This window comes from Oryctolagus cuniculus, chromosome X, assembly GCF_051225735.1.
Source record: "Oryctolagus cuniculus isolate XC-2025 breed Fujian yellow rabbit chromosome X, ASM5122573v1, whole genome shotgun sequence".
Taxonomy (NCBI): domain Eukaryota; kingdom Metazoa; phylum Chordata; class Mammalia; order Lagomorpha; family Leporidae; genus Oryctolagus; species Oryctolagus cuniculus.
Window position 1 is genome coordinate 95,783,541 of NC_142888.1, and position 24,391 is coordinate 95,807,931.

Sequence of the window (24,391 nt, forward strand, 5' to 3'; positions counted from 1 at the left end):
ACTCTGTCAAATAAAATAAAAATAAAAATAAAAAACCTGCTCACTAGAAACTAGATCAGGATTAGTTCTTTAAATACCAATTAAAAAATTGATATTTTACCAAATATATACTACACTGCATATATTACTATTTAGAGAAAATAAATTGTTCATTATAAAATTAAACAACTAGGTGATGGAAGTAGACATATAACTAAAAACATCTCAGTTTCTGCTACTTTATATACACCAAGTCAATGAAGTGTTAGAAAGCATTTTTGTTTCTGAATTAAGAATAATTCCAATATGAGGTATCTAATTATTTTTCACTTTTAGTCCTAATTATTGTTAGTGGAACATCCTAGCTGTTAGGAAGGGTCACATATTCCCCGAACAACTCTATCTTCTAGAAGACATGTCTCTAACAAAGAATAACCATTCTCAAGAAGTAGAGTTTTTGTTGACAAAGATAAAGAAATGAAAGTTCAAGTCTCAAGTGTGGTCTGATGTGAAAAGTGTGGTAACATTAGCTTTCTACATCTTGAGACCCCCCACCACCCTTTATCCCACAATACGCCTTTTCTTTTGTAAAGCCAAGTTAACATAAGGTTAGAGTCTGGGTCACGGGAAGCATTTTAGGCAAGTTCCACTCTAGATTTTTCAAGGAAGATTTTTCTTGTGCCCATTGTCTCCCTATCAGAGTGAAACACCTGAGAGTAGAGGGAGGGGAAAGGTCAAGACCAGGGAATAGTCCCTAGAAAAAGCACTATGCCACCCTATTTAAATTTTAAAAATTTATTTTCATTTTATCTGAAAGGCAGAGAAAGAAATCTTCCATCTGCTGGTTAACTTCTCAAATGCCCACAAAAGTCAGGGCTGGGTCAAGCCAAATCCAGGAGCCTAGAACTCAAACCCAGTCTCCCACACGGGTGGCAGGTTGTTAACTACTTGAGACCCCAGGGTGGGCATTAGCAGGAAACCGGATTGGAAAAGGAGTAGCTGGAACTCAAACCGGGCACTCCAACATGAGATGCAGGCAGGCCAGGTGGCAACTGAGCCACTGTGCAAACACCCACTCCAAACTTTTATTCTGCTCCCTAGGTTAGAATGGGGGTTGGGTAGCTAAAAAGCCATCTTCATTCATATATAATCCAATCCATTTTAACCTGAAACTATATAGAAATTTGAGGCCATAGCTCTAGCTAGAATACAGTGTACATTTTTCCAGTGTCTCCTATGTGTTATACACATTCCTCAGAAATCTCATCTAGGAGCAAGAATCATGATAGAATCTAAAGATTTGAAGATCTGGGATCCCAACTATCTCTCTTTCCGTTAGTGATATGACTAGTATAGTGTCCTATGATGTGTTCGGTTATATAAGGGATAAAGTATGCTTCATGCCAAGTATGTGATTACAAATATCTCAACCAATAAATTCTTTGTGCAAATGACATAATATCAGTACTTTAATTGAGGAACTAAACTGTTAGTAGGATTCATTTTATCTTTTAAAAGAAAAATTGACAGCCATGTTAGTTCTGTAACAAAGCCTGAGTTTTGTAATAGATATTATAACTATCAGTATAACAAGCTGGATTGTTTTTCTTAATATAGGTTCCCTATTGCTTTATTATCCTAGAGGACATAGCTCTTCTTAGAAATCTCCTTTTCATTTGTAAATTCTCTACCAATCTACATGTTCATATAATGAAGAATTAATTTATCATTAGTGCCAACTTATCAATAAAACCATTTTCATGAGCAAGTCTAAATGATCCTATACTATTGTAAAAGAGCATGCTTGGAATAAATTATTATTACATTTTTTATGCTGAAATGAAAGGTCATTTCCTCAGGTCTTTACTTACACTGAACTATTAAACATGTATTCTAATAAGTTACATTCAACTTTTTAATACACCATCTTTATTGGTTTCTCTCTATCCTACATTTCATTTACTGATCTGCATTTCTGTTTATGCCAGCATCCTCTAATAATGCCAGGACTTGCTCAGCAAAATCCTACCACTTCTGGCGACTGACCAAGCTTACACAATGTGCTTTCCACATAAAAGTGTTCTCATTGGAAACTGCTATGTGAACTATTTTGGTAGAGATTTTTATAATGCTGCTTTGTAATTAAATGAATGAAAATTAAGGATCCAATTTCAAACAAACTTGTATAAAGTTATTATCTGTCATTCTGACCAGAAAATCAGTAGGCCCTATTTCATTTGAAAAATGTGCTAGTGAGAAAGACATATCACTTGGCCTAAGTCTTACTATCATATTCATATTTGAATGTGGTCTAATTATATTTAATAAAGTGTAGGAATATACAAAAAGGACAAGTTACTTATGAGGATTAATTTCTTTAAGATAGTTTCTGAAAGCTTCAGTGTAATTTATTAAATAAAAGTATCACTGTAAGTTAACCTAAAGCATTTGGAATGATACCATCATTATGCATTTTGTGTGAAAAATACTTCTGAAGATTTAAAAATGCTTTATGATGAATTTGCAGTTTTTTAAATTGTGAATATTCAAGTGTGCTTTTGTTTTATCATCACTTCTAATAAAAATAATGAAAGCAAGTTAATCCCTCATTAATATATACACGTAAAAGTTAATTATTTTCTTTAAACAGACAACTACTATGCCATGAACAGGCTCAAAACACATGCTCCCTGGTATCTACCAGAAAATAATATACTACTTTTTTGTATTGTGTTTACTAAGCATAAATTAGAAGGTAGCTGAGTGACAATTACAGAGACAATTTTCCCTTATGTTAATTTTGAAAATCCGCGAACATATACGATAAATATTATATAGTATTTGTTTTGCACCGCCAAAATGAGTGAGACCTACGTTTACACTGGAGCATAAATCCAGAAATGTATCTTTTCCCCATTTGTGCATGCACACATGTTTATACACACACACACATACACACACACACACACACAGAATTACTTGACAACTGAAAGCAATTCAGCAGTGATCAGTCACTGGTGTCAGAAGTAAAAGATAGTTAAGGGAGTGCTGCTAAATCCCACCTCCTATGCCAGCTCTTGTGACAACTAGAATGTGAACCCAGTAGAATGAAAAAGAAGCACATGTGTCAACTATAATGATGGTACTATTAATACTTGGCAGTAGTAGCTCAGCCTCTCTGTCACCTGGCCCTACTGATCATGTAGTTGCTCCATTTCTATACAGGAGTCAGACAATATCTGCATTTAATATCTCACAAGTCTTGTGATGTTGTTGAACTTGGATATATTCAACTCTGCTTTAGAAAAAGCTGTATTGAGACCATTTAACAATGTCCAGAATTAGAATATTAAAATTTGGATGTTATTATATTGTAAAATATATATTCCATTGTCAGTTTATAATACAAATATGCGTGCAACCCACTTCAATACCCAAATTCAGAATTCAAGTGAATGCATTCTCTTTTAAATTTATAACTTTTATGTTAGGAAATAGGAAAAGCTCACTATTATGAATTACAAAATCCATCAAAAGAAACACATTTCCATTGTAATACCTGTATGCTTAAATATCACCCTGTTCCATTAGATAAGTTTTAGTCTTTACCATTGCTCTTTTCCCATGCTACTGAATGTGATTACGTCATTCTGTGAAAGTTTCTCTCTGGTAGTTTGAGTTCTTCTCTCAAAATAGATGAAAACACTTTGAATAAATGACAGATCTCCACATTTGTTGTACTTGAGGTCAACTCATTGAATTAAAAAATATATAGCATTATTCTTAAAACTGAATTAAAATAATATGAAGATATTATATATGTTTCTCATTTTAATGTATAACTAACTGCTGAATTTAAAATACACTTTCACAGGGGCCAGCGCCATGGCTCACTTGGTTAATCCTCCGCCGCCTGCGGCACCAGCATCCCATAAGGGCACCGAGTTCTAGTCCCGGTTGCTCCTCTTCCAGGCCAGCTCTCTGCTGTGGCCCAGGAGTGCAGTGGAGGATGGCCCAAGTGCTTGGGCCCTGCACCCACATGGGAGACCAGGAGAAGCACCTGGCTCCTGCCTTCGGATTGGCACAGCGCCGGCCGCGGCAGCCATTTAGGGAGTGAACCAACGGAAGGAAGACCTTTCTCTCTGTCTCTCTCTCACTGTCTATAACTCTACCTGTCAAATAAATAAATAAATAAATACACTTCCACATGTAAAAGGATGTACACATTGTATTTGGTACAATCACAGGGGAAAAGACTGAATTTTTATGGTTTATTTCAACAAATGGATATTTAGGAAATTTGTTCTTCCCTGGTTATATAAATGCTAATGGGATCCCACCACTAATATAAAATTAGTGACAAAAAGTCTATTATGATGAATTCATCCTACTTTTCACAGCTTGACAAATGTTCCTAAAAGGTGGCTTCCATTTTGCCACCCCTTTGACCAAGAAAAAAGCAGCTACTTGGTTTATTTACACATTAAATCTAAACTTCCTTTCCATGTTTCAGAGGCTCTCTATCACTAGACCTTCCTTCTCTCCAGTCTGTTCTCCAACTTTTTCTATCAGATGCTAGGTAAATGTTTTAAAATGAGAGAGTAAGAATTGCAAGGTCTAGTGAAAACCGTCCTGGTTGAGAAAAAACAGTCTGCAGAATTCTATTAAAAACTCCCACTCTCTAGGGGCCAGTGCTGTGACACAGCAGGCTAAGCTGCAGCTTGTAAAGGCATCCCATACTGGGGTACCGATTTGAGTCCCAGCTTCTCTGCTTCTGAATCAGCTTCCTGCAGAAGTGCCTGGATAGGCAGTGGAAGATGCCCCAGGTGCTTGAGCCCCTGTCACCTTTGTGGGAGACTGGGATGGAGTTCCTGGCTCCTAGCTTTGACCTGGTCCAGACCTGATTATTGTGGGCATTGGGTAGTGAGGGAGTGAACCAACAGATGTGATCTCTCTCTCTCTCTCTCACTCTCACTCTCACTCTCTCTCTCCCTCCCCCCTTCAAATAAATATTTTAAAAATCTCACTCTTCAACACATGATAGAACTCCTTGGTTCCTAATCATTGATTCCTTTGCCTACTTTTTGGATTTTAGCTTCTCCTCATTAGACTTATAGATTTTCTTCATTATTTATTATTTTAAAATTTATTTATGCTGAGGTGGGGAGAGGGAGAGAAGGAGAGAGAGGGAAATGGGGAGAGGGGGAGAGGGGGACAGAGGGAGAGGGAGCTTCCATCCGCTGATTCACACCCCCAAATATTCACAACAGGTGGGCTGAGCCAGGCTAAACCCAGGAGCCCGGAACTCCATCTGTTCTCCCATGTGGGTTGTAAGGACTCAGCAAGTTGAACCATCACCTGTGTTTCTCAGGGTATGCATTAACAACAAGCTGGAATTAGGACCAGAGGATCTGGGACTTGAACTCAGGGACTCAGATATTGGATGCAGGTGTCCTAAGAGGCATCTTAACCACGTGCCAAGACTCTGCCCTGTGCATGACTTCTTTTCATTTTACCACCCTTGCTAACATTCATGTCATCTCCTACCAAGAATGTGTTTCCAATTCATGCCTTTCTGTTTCTAATCAGGAATGATGTGTTCTAGTCTCCCAGCCCCTCCCACTATTATAGTTCAACCAAAGAGATTTATTTCCTTATGTCCCCACCTCATACATAATGCACATTCTTACCCAAAATTAGTGCCAGTCTGTGCTTTAATAATCCTCATCCAAGTTATTCAATTCCTATTCAATCCTCAAAGCCTAGCTCAGTTTCCAACACCTGCATTAAATCAACTGTAAGTGCTTCTTCCCACTAGCCTTTCCTCCCCCTCCCCATTCCTTTCATATATATAGTTAGTATCTCAGTCATTCATTTGGCCTTTAAGTCAATATTTATTTAGGCTTTTCTGTATCCCAGACACATCACTTCTAGATCTTTTGGCTAAGATCTAGTGCTATATCCCAGGCACTATCTCACAGCAGTATAAGTCTGTGCCTTAGAATTTACAGGCTAGTAGGGGAGATAGACAAATGATGACACAAGGTGTTAGGAGTTATTTTGAGGAGAGACAAGAGAGTAAAACAATGTATCATGGGGTCCAAGTTGAATGGAAAAGGAAGTGAAGATAGGATGACAGTAAATATAAAACCAAAGAGTCAAGGGACTGGAGGACCTGCAAGGTCACAGATAAAACAAATTGGAAGTAACAGGGTAAGAGAACTTGAAAGATAAGAGGCTGTGGTTAGAGAATAGGATGTCTCAATTTCAGATTTCAAAAGTGGAGCAATTCTGGATTATGATAAGCTCCAAGATGTGGCCATAGGAATAAACGACTAAAGACAAACATTAAATTCTCTTTAAATACCTATGTGTTAATTTCCTTTTATAATGAATGTTATTGAGGGATGTGGTAGGCAGAATTCTAAGATGACCTCAGTAATTTTTGCCCTTTAATAATCTCCCCTTGAGTGTGGAAGGAACCTATGAATGTTTGAGCCATCACTTCCATGATTAGAACACATTTTATGGCAAAAAGGATTTTGTCATTGTAGTTAACTAATCATGTGAACCCTTAAAATGGATCAGGCTCTTGCTGTAGACAGAAATTTGAATCATAACAGGGATTCCATGCAAGATAAATTCTCCATTGTTGGATTAAAGCTGGAGGGGTCCATGCAGCAAGAAATATGTGTGCTATAGATTAGAGCATCCCTGATTCATAGCAGGCAAGGAAACAGGGACTGTAGTTCTATAGTCACAAAGAACTGAATTATCCCACAACCATGTGAACTTCGAAGAAGTTCAGATAAGAACACAGCTTGCCTGATGTCTTGATTTTAGCTTGGGGAGACCCTGCTCAGAAGGCTCAACCATGGTATAACTAGACTTAGGACCTAAAGAACTGTGAGCTAGTACATGAGTGTTGTTTGATGATCTCAAACGTGTGATAATTTGTCATGCAGCACTGAAAAACTATAGAGTATACTTTACATATAATAAAATAAAATGCACCCATTTTAAGTTTATACTTTGGTGAGTGGTGGCAAATGCACACACACACTGCAAATATTAAGATATAGAACATTAACATATCTAAAGCTCTGTTATGCTCCTTTACCATCAATCCAACTCTCAGAAGGCAACTACTTGACTGATTTCTGTTACTTAATGTGGTAAACCTTGACTCTGCTCTCTCTCTCCCACTCCTTCCCCCCCATCTCTCTTTCTGAGAGCAATTATCACTCTCATAATTTTTATACCTCCCAATTTTCAAAGAAAAATAAAACCACCATTTTGAGTACACAGACTGGCAGTGTACATACAGGGCACACAGCCATAGTCACTCTAAATATCTGTTAGATTAGATTAAAAATGGAGCTTATGTGGCATAGTGGGGTAAGCTGATCCCTGTGATGCCAGCATCCCATACGGGCACTGGCTCGAGTCCTGGCTGCTCCACTTCTCATCCAATTACCTAGCAGCAGAAGATGACCTAAGCACTTGGGCCCCTGATACTCATGTGGGAGACATGGATAGAGTTTCAGGCTCCTGGCTTCAGCCTGGCTCAGCCTGGTCATTGCAGCCTCTTAGAGAGTGAACCAGTGGATGGAAGAGCTTTCTCTCTCACTCTGTCTTTCCCTTTCTCTGTAACTCTGCCTTTCAAGTAACTAAAATAAATATTTTTAAAAAATATTTGCTACACCCTAGTTATGTATGCAGATCTGCTTCAGGCACTGGGGATATACTAATAAATGAAATTGATAAAGTTTGTCATTAATGTATCATTTATTCCAAAGATCCTAGGAGGCTGACCTTTTTGACTGAGTGACTTCCTACTTGTAGAACCTCTAAACTTCCTTAGGGGATTATATAACCCCTATTTATGTTAGCCTCACCTCAAATATTTGGATAAACTCATCTAAATAGCCTAAGGTTCAGGTTCTTAGAATTAAGTATTAAGTTTATTTTGCTGCATAGTGCCATAAATTTGTATGTGAGATTAAGTCTCTATCTTTCATCTTTTTCCAGCATTCAGTTCCTCTTGTTATGAAGCAGTTGTATCCTTCTGGGAACATGGTTCTCAGATCTGGCTAAACATGAACCACTAGAGAAGCCTTTAACAAGTAATGATGTCTATTCCCACTGCCTTGGCTTAGTCCTGTGCCTTAATATGTGTTGAAAGCTCTGAGGTTGCTAACAATTCTGATGTGCGGTCAAGGTGTGAAACCACTCTTTGAGTCCTTTGGTGGAGTTGTGTCCTGGACTTTGAACCTGTATCTATGGATAAGTTCCCATTTCTTTTGTTCAATCCACTTGATACCAACTACTGTAGAAGATGTGACTAGCTAGCCACCAAATCTTGATCCACTTCCTTATTATAGGAGGGGTATGACTAGCTATGCCATAACAGTTTCTTTTTGCATGTAGGTGTGAGCAAAAGTGAGGTATGACTCACTACCAATGTGGTTAAGAAGCAGATATGTCTTCTTGATCCCATCTTTCCTCCTCTGTGGTGACCACTAAAACTATGTATTGAAAATAACTTAAAAGATAGAAGGAACCTGGGTTCTTGAATCACTGAGTGAAAGGTCCCCTACAAATGACTGCATTTGACTGTCGTAGATATGTTAGTTGCCTCCTTAATATCTATTTTCCCTTTTATCCTTTTAGCAGAATTTCTATACAGTTGGTGATGGTAATGTGTCAAGATAAAAACTGGTATATGTTATGGTCTCCTTTACAGACAGGAATACTAAAATCAGACATTGAAGAAGCAGTCAGTACTTCTGGGAAGTCTCTTTTCAGGAGTTTGCTATGCCCTTATCCATTTCACCTTTACTTCTTCTATGAAAGAAGAAATAATGGTTGGAGTTTCAGTGACCATTATGTAACCTTAAGGAGGAGAATCACATATCCTAGAGATGACAAATGAAGACAATAAGGAATACTAGTTCTCTGATGTCACTGAGAACTGCTATAGCAACTCCTGTGTAAAAGTTACTAGATTTTTGATAACCTGAAAGTAAAAACAAATCTCACGTAAGCCAATATTTTTCAAGTCTGCAATACTTAGAAAAAGGTAGAATTTCTAATGTTGTACTTTCCCTACCTTCAGGGATCTTCTCTGTTATCCCCCGATGACTCTTTCCGGCATTATCTGTTTATCTATCTGCACTTGTGGCTTGCTGTTTGGATTTCCTCATGAATCAGTCTTGGTTATCTCCAAGTCGGTCTGTCTTGTCTTCAACATGAACCTCCCACATTTTATCTAGATAGGAATGAATATTTGACAAGTATTTTGAGGCAGGCTCTAAAATGCTTCCCAATCAATGTAAATACAGCAAGTTGATTCTCTCAGTATATTTTCTATGTCTAGTTTTCTCAATATCAGATTTAGATGGCTTTGCCAGCTCCATTTTCAGTTGAAAGGGAAAGAACTACTAGTATATAGATTATATGACGTGCAGTACCCTGTGAAGCTCATCATTGAAGGAATGGAGGAGATTGAATGGTGTGACCTATGATTTATAGGTGGGAAGACACTACTTTTCATGTCTAAGAGTCTCTGTTATAGCTCTGGGCTGTGTTCATGCTGTGTAGTATATTGTTTTCCAGGTAGGGTAAATCTTACATCCCTCTTAGAGTTGTTTATTTCTTTTGTATGCCTACAAAGGTAGGGAAACAATAAAAGATGCTCACAAGATAACTCATGAGCCAGTAACTTTTGTTCTCAACCTGGGAATAAGATTGAGAGTGAAAATGTGAGCTTTGGCACACAGCATGGTCTAGCTGTTTGAAGAACATCCTTTGACGAAAGCAGCTGCAAAGGGAGAAGAAACACAAACAGCAGGAAAGTCACATCTGTAGGTGGTTCTGTGGCTTCTGATTTGCTCATTATCACCATAGAGAAAAGCAAGTGGAGGTGGATAGCTTTCTTTATCCATTAATCCAAATAAAAAATACAAAGGTAGCAACACTTAGTGAAAGATCAAAAATATTGAATATGTTTTTCTAAAGCAGTCATATTTCCTCCAGGGTAATAATGTTCCTACACCAGGAAAATGTTGAATGTTTGATCCAACTTTGTAAGTTCTTGCTCTTAATGTCAAGTTGATTAAAATGAACTAGTCTATGCAATGGGAGTCCACATGTTTAAAATCAAATTAATAATTAAATATTTTTACTTGACTGGTCTTTTTATTTTCTTGTCAGAACTCTTCTATGCTAGCATGGCTGTTAGTTCCCCAACAGTTTTAGGTTAGAAAGGAAAATAGAATAGTTTATCTAGAGACAATTTGTAATTATTTGTGCTTATAAGAAAAAGTTAAGTAATTGACAAATGGAAAGCATACATTTTTTCTCTGCCCTTATTTTTATCATTAGATTAATACTACTTAATCATCAAGTTTTGTTTTTTTTTTTTAAATGGCCAATAAAACGTTATCATATTACTTTATCTGCATACCATTTCCCAAGCATTTCTCTGAGATTTGGGGGCCAAATACATCGTTGCTGTGTTGAGATACTCTGAACCCCTACATCACTTCTGCACATTTTTGGCCAATAAAGAGGCAGTGGAAGTGACTAAAGAGAAAGGAGAATGACTGATGTGTTATTCTATTCCAGGTTCCAACACCAAAGTCAGGTCCATATTCACATTGCTGGAACATTACACAGGTTAGTCACTTGTTACTGGTAGATAAGTTAGGAAGGAATGGTAAAATTGGAGACCTAGGACCATAGCTGGGAAGTTTACCAGGAAACTATCGTTGGGGAAAGTTGAAGTCTAGAGGAAATGAGGTGAAAAGGAAGTTACGGATTCTGGGAGGTAAACGTCAAGGAACGGAGTCAGTTTCCTCTACATGGAGAGAAAAAAGTGGAGCTGAAGCAAAGTTGGAGACTTAAAATCAGATTTAAGGTTGATACTATCCATACTTGCAATAGAAATCTTGGGATTTAAAAGCACTTGGGGTTCAGGTAAAGGTCTCTTCAGTTCTTGGGAGTTTCATTTGGTAGTGTCATAACCTGCCTGGCTCCAACCACTAAATGTACTGATGCTTTCTTTTTTCTGTTTTTGAGTAATCTGGCAAAGAAAGAGAACAGTGGATGGATAGGTTAAGGAACAAAGGGAATAACCAAGCTCTGGCACCGACTCCTACATAATGTAACTTTCAATACCCATGCCAGTGTTCAAAGCATTGGCAATTACTCAGACTTGCTTGGTAGGGTCAAGCATAGCTGATTCATACCTCTTCCATTTCTGGGAACTTATCTTATGGAAATAATCAAAGATGTGTCCCAAAAAATCACTATAAGTATGTTATTCCCAATATTGTTTATTACAGAGGAAAAAGATAAATGCTCAGCAACAATAAGGGAATGGCTATGTTAGTTTGGTACATACTTTCCTATATGGGAACACATATGTAAACATAAAATAACATATTAGAAGAACATTTATTAGCCAAGGTAAAGCTAACTTTATAAAGAAGATTAAATGAAAGTATAATGTATGAAAACATCAATCCCTCCAATGATCAACTGCATTATCCTGCATTGTTCGCACTAATAGTACTCATCACATGACATACTTGTTTATTTTTTATTGCAGGCATCTCTGCTCATTACAACATAAGCTCCATGAAGGAAGAGATTTTGTGTTTTTTTGCTATTTTATCCCCATTTCCTGGTACAGTGTTGAATGAATGGCTGAATTGTGGACCAGCACAATGTATGGAAACACAGAAGAATGGTTCAAATACAGTCTGAATGATTAATGAAGACTTGCTGGAGATGATCCCCAAATCTGTTGTAAAGCATGGGCAAGGAAAAGAATTTTGGCAGTATCCTACTATATACCAGTGGAGGATTTAAGCCACAAGAGGGCCATTTTCCTAACTTGAAACATCACTTGTGCCCTAGATTCTTGTTGTGATACCTTCACTAGTTGGCCTTCTTAAGGACTATGTGCCTATGCATACTATCAATCCCACAGCTGGGTTATCTTTTTATTCTGTCCTAAGCTATTGTTTCCCCTCTTTCTCCATTGACTCCAGGGGCTGAGAGGCTGACTTGGTTCTCCTTTAAGCCTGTTCCTATTGTGATATTTTTCTCTTTTAGTTTATCTCATGTTCCCAAAAGCATATAGTTAATATGATGTATTATAGAGGAAGTATAAGTTCTTTATATGTTACTATATGCTGAAATATTCTACTCTTCCATGTGGGAAAAACTAGATGGAATCATTTTTAGCAAAATTACATTCATTTTCCATATCAGGCATTGTAATACCTGAATAATAATATAAACAGCAGTAACAATCAGAATAGCATCAGTTCATATATTTACACGACATCCTACATATTTCTAAGGCTCGTACGTGTAATAACTGACTTAAATTTCACAGAAACTGTTTGAAGTAGACAATATGACAATTAATACCATTTTATTGATGAGAAAAACAGATAAGAACATGTGTTGTGACTTCCCTATTTCAAAACATGTCTTAAACATTGGTTTTATGATTTGAAGTCTTGAGATATAGTAGAAATTAGGTGTAAAAAAAAAACTCAGGTGACAACTTGCTTCTAAAAGAAAAACAGTACACACATTGTGTTATTTCTCTACACAGAGGGAGAGGGATAGAGGGCATAGGAAAATTGTGCCAAAACATAAAAAATGGGGTTTTTTTGGTCATTATTGCTCGCTATGATAAGGACAGTTGCATAGACTGCATTTAGTTTAAAATTATATAAGTGAAAATGGATGGAGTTCATATAATTCCAGTTAAACACGAATTCGAGAAAATGCTGTAATAAATGATACTTTTTCAATTAAGATATTATCTTTAACATTTTTGAGTGTCACTAAAATAAATAGGTAATATATGATAAACAAATTAAGAAATTAAAATAAAATTTCATTTCTAAGAGGTCATCAGGCATCATATTTAGCAATAATGAAGAAATTTTGGTTATCTGATTAAGATAAAACAGGAGATAAAGTAATAGAACAAATTTCTTAATGAATCAAACTATAAAATTTTCATCTCCAGTTTTAAATATTGTATCTCAAAAATTAAGCTCTGACCATAAACTAATCAATATATGCCCCATCTTCTTTAAAGAGCTAGATTTATAAATGTTGTATTATACTTAACATTTTATTATTCAATATATGTGTGACAAAATGAAATACTTACATTCCAAGTATCACATTGCCAATATTAAAATTGCAGGATCACATTAAAATTTTGTTATCAGTATTAAAATTAGTCATAGCCCATTTAATTATTTAAAAGAATTATAATATCATCAAGGATAATTAGGTAGGTAGAAAAATAAATTTATAGGATCTATGTACAGTTTTAAAATAAAAAGAGTGGTTGTTATATATTCAATACAAATGCTCCTGGTAGTTGGCCAAGACAAAAGTATCAAAGTAGTTCTTGCCAAGGTTTATGTAAAATAAAATTACATGGTTTCTTGTTGTATTGCAGTAGTGTTGATACAACAAAGAGAGTTTAGTATTTAGGAATAAAGGACAAAAATATTTAAAAGCATATAACATTTGATGTGTGTGTACCTTATTAAGTATAGTATGGAAATAATCAGATTAAAAAGCTAATGGAAGATGTTCTTCAGATGAATAGCCTCTATTCCCACATCTTAAACCAAACCCAAAGAAAAGTCCTCTTTTGTATTGCCTTACCTTGCTTTTGAGTGGAAGTATCATAATAAATTTTCAGTAAATATATGTAACAGGATTATAAACCCTCTAAATTGAATGGACCTTGCATATTATCTGATCTAATCCCTTAGTTTTCTAAGGCAGAGTAAGAGTTCTTCTGTGACTCTTCCAAGGCCAATAAAGCATGGCAGAAACTGGAATTTAGATTTTCTCCTTCCTGGTCCAAAATTCATTTGTATGTAACATTGCTTTACCTTTGAGCCAAAGATAACAACTTTACAAAGCACTCAAGATTTTTAGAAGTTAAGCATAATGATGACAATTTCCAGACTATCATACACATACATGCTCCCTTTACACTGATGTGCAATGAAGCATGATTATTAAAAACAAAACAAAACAAAACTATCATTCACAAGGCCATTTGTCAATTTACCTTTATTCTCCCAAATCAAGCAAGGAAACTCTTTCCTTATTTTGATCTGGATGATCTGATAGGCAACAAGACACACACACAGGTTCAATCTAACCCTTTCTTTTAATTTCAGTGAAAGAAATTTCTTTGCCATATCTAATTTAACCATTTTAAATATAAATATTAGGATCAATTCACCTGCATCCCATTCATTGTGAAGATGCCTGAAACAACTGGAACAACTTCACTTTGATTCATATTGGTAGAAATATATAATCATGGCTGAGGATTAATCTTGTCCTACATCTGGAAGGTCCTTGGATATTCCCCAGAAATTTACCTATCCACAAATTTATGATCATGGTGTCATATTCCTTTGTGTTTCTCAGGAATCACATGAGTTACAGAGAGAGAGAGGGAGAGAGAGAGAGAGAGAGAGAGAGAGAGAGATCTTCCATCTATTGCTTCTCTCCCCAGAATGGCCTCAATGGTCAGTGCTGGACCAGATCAAAGCCAGGAGCCAGGAGTGTCACAAGGGTGCAGAGCCCCAAGGACATGGGTCATCTTCTGCTGCTTTCCCAGGCCATTAGCAGGGAATTGGATTCGGAAGCAGGATAGCCAGGACATGAACTGGCACCACAACACTGGCCCCCACATCTCATTTTTTAAAAAGTTTATTTATTTGACAGGTAGAGTGAAAAGTGAAGGAGCCCTGGAACTCCATCAAGGTCTCCCACATGGGCAGCAGGGACCCAAGCACTCAGGCTTTTATCCTCTACCTTCACAGGCGCATTAACATGGAGCTGAATCAGAGGCAGAACAGCTGGAATTTGAACCATGCCTGCAATATAGGATGCTGGTATTACAAATGGCAGCTGAAAAAAAAAAAAAAAAAAAAAAAACAAATGGCAGCTGAACTCACTGTGCCACAATGCTGGCCCTCTAATTCCATTCTTTGATATAGCCTCATATACTGTTTATTTCAAAATTCACTAAAATTTTATCCTTGACTGATGACCATTCTTTCTGTCCTCTCTTCCAAATACATAAAAGTTCTCAAGAGTCAATTAAAATACATAGCTAGACATCCTCATAAACTCAGTGACTCACTCTACCACATGGCAAGTGCATATTGAGGTTATTTAAGGAGAGTAAAAACATCCAAAAATGTCAATGCAGCACATGCCAAGTGTTTTCCTCTCTATGCAATCATAAGAAATCAGTCCAAGGGATAGGCTGTGCCCAGAGGCCCTAAATATAATCACTCAGACGTTTCTGTTATGGGTTGAATTGTGTCTCCTAATAATTCATGTGTTGATATACTAATCCCCAGTACCTCAAAATGTGACCCTATTTGGAAATAGGGTCATTGTAGTTGAAATTATTTGAGATGAGGTCATTAGGATAGGTCCCAATCCCGTATCACTGGCATACTTATAAAAAAGGGAATTTTGGACATTTGGACAACGACACATAGAAAAGATGATGCAAAGAGACACAGCGAAGAAATGATTGTCTCCAAGCAAGGGAGAAAGGCCTGGATCAGCTTCTTCCTTCTCAGCCCTCAGGAAAAGCTAACCCTGAAAATAACGTGATCTAAGACTTACAGCTTCCAGACTGTGAGACAATAACTTTCTGTTGCTTAAACCGCTCAGTTTTTGGTACTTTGTTAGAGCAGCCCTGCCAAACACATACAATTGCCTATTTGGAGTTTCAGACAAAACCAATATTTTAAAAGGTTACTTTATATTGATTAATCAAATGTCATAGAGACTACAAAAGTGAAACCTGATAAGGTGTTTAATATATAGAAGTCTTTAATGTAAATGGTACTATTAAAATTAACTAACAGAGATCCTTAAGCTCACTGGGAAATTCAATTAGATAGACTCTCACTTTCTCAACTAATCTGGTTTTTTTCCAGAAGGCCTCCTAAAAGCTATACACTAAAGAATTACTACTAAAGCAAAATCAGCTGTCATTTCTACTATCATGAAGCTTACAGTAATGGGGAGGAAAGTATGTGTGTGTATGTTTATTTTAAATCGAACAGATAAAGGCATAAAAAATCAGGTAGGAAAGCAACATTTCAGTACTTCAAAACACATTATCTCATTTAATTTTCACAATAGTCTTATGACATATTTATTATTATCTCCATCTTAGATGAAGAAGCTCAGGCACAGTGACAATAAGAAACTGAGAAGTAGTGCCACTGAGCAGTAAACCCAGATCTAACTCCCAAATCTGTTTGTTCCACTAATCTGCATTTTAGGGAGAAAAGGAGAAAAAGTGGGAAATGTGTGTACTCACATACTTCATACAGTGCCATGTATTCATCAGTGTACTTTAGAAGGTACATGGAAATGGAATTAAAAAATAAATTTATTTTGGTGGAAAAAAATTTGATATCTGTGTTGGATGCCTGCAACCCACATTGAAGTGCTTGGGTTTGAGTCCTGGCTTATCTCCCAACTCCAGTTTCCTGATAACGTGCACCCTGCTGGGAGGCAACAGAGTTCTTGAGTCCCTACCATCCATGTGGGAGACCCAGACTGAGTTCCAGGCTTCTGGCTTTGACTTGGTCCAGCTTCAGCTGTTGTGGATATATGGGGAATGAAGCAGGAAATCTCTCTCTGTCTCTCTGCCTTTCAAATAAAAAAATATATATATTTTTAAATCCACGAATAGTTTTTACATAATATGTATTTTTCACGAACTTTTTGAAGACACCTTGCATATTCTATTAGCTTTTTTCCAGTCTGGGAGATATTTTGTTTCTTTAATATCTTTCATTCTCTATGAACTTGATTTTAGCTTAACCAAAATTTCAGTTTAACTTTTAGAGGGTAAAATGATTTCCAAATTATTAGAAGATATGTTAGTATTGCCTATACATGCTCCCCTCTTTTCTCCATGCCCCTGATACAATATGCAAAATCTTACCTCCTTATGTTCAGAGCTAACCTTTCTCTTCTGCAGTTTTTTTTGTTTTTTGTTTTTTTTGACAGGTAGAGTTAGAAAGTGAGAGAGAGAGAGACAGAGAGAAAGGTCTTCCTTCCGTTGGTTCACTCCCCAAATGGCTGCTACGGCTGGCGCTGTGCGGATTCAAAGCCAGGAGCCAGGTACTTCCTCCTGGTTTCCCATGCGGGTGCAGGGGCCCAGGCACCTGGGCCATCCTCCACTGACCTCCCGGGGCCACAGCAGAGAGCTGGACTGGAAGAGGAGCAACTGGGACCAGAACCCATCGCCCACATGGGATGTCGGTGCCGCAGGTGGAGGATTAGCCAGGTGAGCCACGGCGCCGGCCCTCTTTTGCAGTTTTTTTCCTTCTGTGTTTCTGTGAAAACTTCCTGGCTATTTTTAGAGTATGCTATGTCACAGTACTAGAAATTTTAAAGTTTTTTAATGCTAGGGGCTTTATCATATTTTTTTTAAATTTTTTTTGACAGGCAGAGTGGACAGTGAGAGAGAGAGACAGAGAGAAAGGTCTTCCTTTGCCATTGGTTCACCCTCCAATGGCCGCCGCGGCCGGCGCGCTGCGGCCGGCGCACCGCGCTGATCCAAAGGCAGGAGCCAGGTGCTTTTCCTGGTCTCCCATGGGGTGCAGGGCCCAAGCACTTGGGCCATCCTCCACTGCACTCCCTGGCCACAGCAGAGGGCTGGCCTGGAAGAGGGGCAACCGGGACAGAATCCAGCGGCTTTATCATATTTTTAAAATGAACATTCTTGTTTATGTGAGACAAAGAAAAACAGGCTTTCATATGGGAAATTATTTCAATTTTAGAGTAATATATGTTTGTAAGAAGTGACAATAACTACTAATTGTAAGATGTTGACATTTTTCACATTTTAAAATATGTATAAAAATAATACATTTCAATAATTTTCTAACTGTATTTGCATATATAAATCCAATATTGCAAGGTTTTATTTTTTTCTCTGCTTTGTGAAATGGACGGATTCCTGGAAAGTTCACGATAAAATGTAGGCAAGGAGCCCTGGATATTGAGTGGTCTGAAACTTCTTGTGCTTCTTTGTCGTGTGGCCTCTGGCTAATGCTTGAACACTGAGGACCCTGCTCTCTACACCTATAACGTGAGTGTCATACTGGGGCATGGGTGACAGCAGGCAAAGGGCTGATGGGAATACAGGGCAGAGGCGCCAGGGTTTTCAGGGAGTTCTAAAGGGAATAATACTTGACCTATCAGACTCAAAGGGCAGTTGTGAGGATGATCATGTGCAACGAGGGTAAAGAGGACACACTTTGAAGAGAATTAGCTGAAACATTTTAGAAAGGAAGGGTCAGATAGTGACTTTTCTCTCGACACTGCACATGTCATGATGCAAAAATGTTAAACCTACTGGAAGCTTTATCTGGAATTTCATTTTTTCTTTGAAAACATTTCCAGATTTTTTTTTTACTTACTATAGCCATTCCTATAATCTATTACTCCTGTGCAGATAACCCTCCAATCACTCTGGACCACCACTTTTATCCTGAGCCACAGAACAACATCTTCAAGGGTCTGCTGGCTACCTACCTCCATTAGGACTTATAATAGCCACACACTCAGCATCATTAAAATTGTCATCGTCTACATCAACCTTTCAACTAGAAAAAAATTCTTTTGTTAAAAACTCAGACATTTTAGAGTTAGCTTTTTTGTTCATTGATTTGTCAAGCTTTATATATATATATAATATATAATCTAATACTACATTATCTCTTGCTCTTTTACTTCTTTCTTTTCCATTGCTATTGCTGTCATCTTGTCTGCTCCTCATTACAGATAAATGGTCTTCAAAAAGCTCATAGAAAATGTGTATTATGAAAAAACAGGAGTCTTCTAAGATGGTTGAACAGAGTGTAGCCACACTAACTTCAGCTGCTCTAGGATATGGAAAGAACAAAGGAAAAAACCATATTTCCAGGAGTCTGACTGAGGGAAATTTTCGATGAAGAAGTGAAAAAAACAACGGAGACTCTGTGGGCCAAGAGAGAAGACAGAAACATCACTACAATCAGCCTCGCAGCACAGCCAGCTGTCGGCTGTTAGCCGCTATCTTACCACGTCAAGGTAGGAAGAAATTGCTGTGTGCCCAGTGGCTCGGAGTTTTAGCTGAGAGGAACTTCCGCAGTCACTCACTGATTCTTACTTCCGCCTGGGGAGCTGACTGGGGTCTTGAGCAACTGCTGGGTTTGGAGCAGGGATGCCGCCTTGCTTCTTTCCCCTCCCCCACTCCCGCAGAGCACTGAACAGTCAGGCAGTCACAAGGAGACGCCATCTTAGAGAGAGGTGAAAGGAGTCTGAGGCGACTCACCTCACTGCTAATATTGCCTCAGGGAGAATGTTAAGGACCACACTGACTCTGAGTCTGGCCCGGAATGCTGGCCAGGGGCAGGGTGCTCACCTGACTCCCTGAAGGGAGAGCACATTGCCTGCTTGCCATCCCCCTCAACGAGGACTCCCCACGACAAGCAGGGAGAAGACTCCATCTTGATAAGGCAAGTACAGGCTGCCGTAGCTTGGCGAATGTGCTGTCAAGTAGGGGATTTTATCTGAGGGATAATCCTAGGGGTTGCTAGATAGAATATGGTACAAGGAGGCTTTTTATATTGTGGCTCAACCAGTGTTACATTTAACCGCTTGGTCACAAACATACTTCAGCCGTACTAAACTACTAAACTACTTGTGGTTTCTCTAATCTTCCATGCTGTCTCTTATTTATACATATCACTCCCTTTTCTTTTTTCCCCCAAAGATTTATTTATTTATTTGAAAGGCAGTGTTACAGAGAGGCAGAGGCAGAGAGAGAGAGAGAGAGAGGTCTTCCATCCACTGGTTCACTTCCCATGGACTTGGGCCATCTTTTACTGCTTTCCCAGGCCATAGCAGAGAGCTGGATTGGAAGTGGAGCAGCCAGGTCTCGAAATGGCGCCCATCTGGGATGCCGGCACTGCAGGCGGCAGTTTTACCTGTTATGCAACAGTGCTGGCCTCCCTTCCCTCTTCTTGAAATGCACTTCCTGTCTTCTTACACATTCATTTTGCCTGCCTTGCTAACTCCTATCTGGCTTTCAAGATTCCATTTAGGTACTGTCATCTCCAAATAGCCTTTCTTAACAGCCCCCTTATGTTTGCATGGTTCTCTTTACGTAATACTTTTATAACACATTCTATTCCAATTGTTGATTTATGGCTTTTATCTCTCACTAGACTATAAGCTCCCTGAGGACAAGGATTTGGTCTCATTCATCTTTGTATCACCAAAGAAACCAGAGAATGCTTTGCTCAGATAAATACATGTTAAATGAATATAAACTTTATCATTAAGAAATTGGGTCATATGTAACCCAGAGACTTCAGTTTAAGTTGGGGAAGTGAACTGATTTACTAGAATCAAGGTATCAGACAAGATGAGGCAGTTATGTAACCCAGTAATGAATAAGGCCTAGGAGATGGGATTGGTATATTGGGAAATGTAAAACAAATGCCAAGATCATAGGGGGCTGGCACTGTGGTGCAGTGGCTTAACACCCTGGCCTGAAGTGCTGGCATCCTATATGGGCACCAGTTAGAGTCTCTGCTGCTTCACTTCCCATCCAGCTCTCTGCTATGGCCTGGGAAAGCAGTGGAAGACGGCCCAAGTCCTTGGGCCCCTGCACCCGCGTGGGAGACTGGAAGAAGCTCCTGGCTCCTGGCTTTGGATCGGCACAGCTCTGGACATTGTGGTCATTTGGAGAGTGAACCACTGGATGGAAGACCTTTCTCTCTCTGCCTCTCTCTGTGTAACTCTGCCTTTCAAATATATAAATAAATCTTCAAAAAAGAAAAGAAAAAAAACCATCAAGATCATAAACCAGAGTAAAAGTTTTTAGTCTGAACAAGATTATTGAGTCTGTAAATATCAAAAGTATGAAGGCAGATAGACTGTTGTTGAATCTGTCATGGCTCTCAGGCTTTGGTGAGAAGTTTTGAGCACTAGACCAGCTCTTGAGTGAGAATGACCAAAATATATATTGTGCCTGGCTTCTGGGCATCATGGATGATCAAGAACTGGATCAGACAGAAAATCTTAGCCACTCTGAGTTAGATCTCGAGATCTTGCTGGTGCAAATGTATGCTACACTGGCTTAATGACATAATAAATACTAGACAAAACTGCTCCTATTTGTGAAAGCTGAAAATAACACTACATGCAGTTTTAAAGAATCATAATTGTCCTATAAAATTGGCCTTTAAGTGTTATTTTTAATGGTGAATTTCATGGTTAATAAAGCCATTAAATACTCAAAAGGAGTGACCTTATATATACTTTACAGTTTAGCTTTAATGTATAAATCTATATGAAATTGATTTAATTAAGGAAGCTGCAGCGAGTTCTTTCACAACACGACTCACTTTACATTTGTAAATATTTCAGCTACCAAGAATTTTTCTATGACTTGTGTGGCTTTTTTTTTTTTTACAAAAAAGATTTTATTTATCTGAGAAGTAGAGTTACAGAGAGAGGGAGAGACAGAAAGGTCTTCCATCCGCCGGGTCGCTCCCAAGAGGCCGCAAAGGCTGGAGCTGCGCTGTTCTGTAGCCAAGAGTCAGGAGCTTCTTCCGGGTCTCCCACATGGGTGCAGGGGCCCAAGGACTTGGGCCTCTTCTACTGCTTTCCCAGACCATAGCAGAGAGCTGGATTGGAAGAGGAGTCTTGGGATTAGAACCGTCGCCCATATGGGATGCAGGTGCTGCAGGCAGAGGATTAACCTACTGTACCACAGCACTGGCCCCAACTTGTGTGACTTTTAAAAATCTTAAATTTGGGGCTGGCCCTCTGGTGTAGCCGGTCAAGTCGCTGCCTGCAGTGCTGACATCCCATATGAGTGCCGATTCTAGTCCTGGCTGCTCCTCTTCTGATCCAGCTGTCTGCCATGGCCTGGGAAAGCAGTAGCAGATGACCCAAATCCTTGGGCCCCTGCACCTGCGTGGGAGACCCGGAAGAAGCTCCTAGCTCCTGGCTTCGGATTGGCTGAACTCTAGCCTTTGTGGCCATCTTGGGAGTGAACCAGAGGATGGACAACCTCTCACTTTCTCTCTCTGTCTCTGTAACTCTGCCTTTCAAATAAATAAATAAATCTTTATGAAAAAAATCTTAAATTTTTGAAAATAACTGTAAACTAGTTCCATGTTAACTATAGAATGGATGATGTTGGGATGAGTTTGTTAGGTCTGAAACTTTTTAAAATTTTATTTCAGTTTCATTTTTTCCACTAAATATGCTTTTTAGGCAACCATATTAACTTCACTGGCTTTCTGTTGCTTTATAGCAACTGGTTTTTCATTGCTAAAGATAATAATTTTTCTACTCTGGGGGGATACAGTAACAATAAAATGTGTAAATATATTTACTAGAGGAATTTTTGTAAGTCACATTTGATAGCATTCGGAAAATATCACTAAAGTCTGTTGAAAGACAATAATATTTGGCTAATCTATTGTGCTATTTCATTCATCATGTTTTACATAGTACCTTGATATAAGCTCCTTGAAGGCAAGAGTTTTATTTGATTCATTCTATGCATCACAATTCTTGGTACATAGTTGCTATTAAATATTGACTAATAATATATGAGTGCAGGTTTACATGACAATTTTGCTGCTGTAATGAAGACTGGCAATTCGCTTATTTATTTAACATTCTTCATATTCTGCCTCTGCAATATTTATAAACCTATTCTCCTTCCTCTAACTTTTTAAGTATTAATGTCCACATGGAAATTTATATGACCTGAGGCTGAAGTTATCAAATTTGGATTAAATTTTAGTCACTCATTACAGTGACTAATTTTCTTAACATTTTTATTTTAGACAGTATATTTTTACTGGACACAAATATAATTTGAAGATTGGATTATTTTTAAACAAAATATTATGCGTCCTTTTTTGGAACTTTTTTATTAGAGGCTGCGGTGAATAATGTCTTCTGGTGAAATCATAAGCCCAAAAACAAAAGCAACACTGAGGATAAGGCATATTTTGGACATCCACCATAATCTCTTTAAATAGTTTAGGCCAATTTGTAGTGTTTTTATTTTGAGAAATTCTCCTTCTGAGCAAGTTCCTTTGGTAACACAGTCTAGAGTTTACTGATTCTTTTTTTTTTTAATGATTTATTTTATTTATTTGAGGGACAGAGTTACAGAGAGAGTTAGAGACAGAGAAGTCTTCCATCCACTGGTTCACTCCCCAGATGGCTGCCAACAGCCAGAGCTGCGCCAATCTCAAGCCAGGAGCCAGGAGCTTCTTCTGGGTCTCCCATGTGAGTGCAGGGGCCCAAGGACTTGGACCATCTTCTACTGCTATCCCAGGTCATAGCAGAGAGTGGGATCTGAAGAGGAGCAGCCAGGACTAGAACCAGCACCCATATGGGATGCTGGCGCTTTAGGCCAGGGCTTTAACCCGCTGCACCACAGCACCAGCCCCAAGAGTTTACTGTCTTTATGTCATTTAAATCCCTTCTGATAAAATGCCAACTCACTTCCTCTTTTCTATATTCAGTGAAAATATATATTAAAAAAAAAACTGACCAGGAACCTGTCTACAACAACATTTTATGTAACTTCTGGACACTATAAAATTATCCTCAGTTTTCTTGGCTTTGCTTGATTTTGCTTCATTTGTTACTGTGACCTGAATGTGACTCCAGTGCACATGTTGAAATTCTTACTCATCTCCCCACCCACTCAATGTGATGGTATCAGGAAGTGAGTCCTTTGGAAATTGTTTATGTCATGAGGTCAGAGTCCTAATGAATGGAATTGGTGCCCGTATAAAAGAGGCTGCTTAAGTCAACAACAAGAGTCACTGTGCACTTACTCCTCATGTAGGATCTCTGTCCTTAATGTGCTGTACATTGTGATTTAATGCTATAACTAGTACTCAAACAGTATTTTTCACTTTATGTTTCTATGTGGGTGCAAATTGTTGAAATCTTTACTTAATGTATGCTAAACTGATCTTCTGTATATAAAGAGAATTGAAAATGAATCTTGATGTGAATGGAAGGGGGGAGGGAGAGGGAAAGGGGAGGGTTGTGGGTGGGAGGGAAGTTATGGGGGGGGAAGCCATTGTAATCCATAAGCTGTACTTTGGAAATTTATATTCATTAAATAAAAGTTTTTTAAAAAAAGAAAAATTACTCACCCTTTTTACCGTGTAAGGACACAGCAAGAAGGTAATACCTCTCAACCAGAAAGTGGGTCTTCACCACACACTGAACTGGCTAGTGACTTGATCTTGTACTTCCCAAC

At 38.2% G+C, this 24,391-nt stretch overlaps 1 long non-coding RNA gene across 1 annotated transcript in view; it reads right to left on the reverse strand.

The window, feature by feature from the left end:
- Nucleotides 1-19,649, reverse strand: part of LOC149119703 (uncharacterized) — a 56,253-nt gene extending 36,604 nt beyond the window's left edge. The window contains exons 1-2 of the long non-coding RNA XR_016227731.1: nucleotides 19,159-19,649; nucleotides 9,092-9,250 (exon numbers count right to left, since the gene is read on the reverse strand). This is a non-coding gene — a long non-coding RNA (uncharacterized LOC149119703). The remainder of the gene's footprint in view (nucleotides 1-9,091; nucleotides 9,251-19,158) is intronic.
- Nucleotides 19,650-24,391: the final 4,742 nt, after the last annotated feature.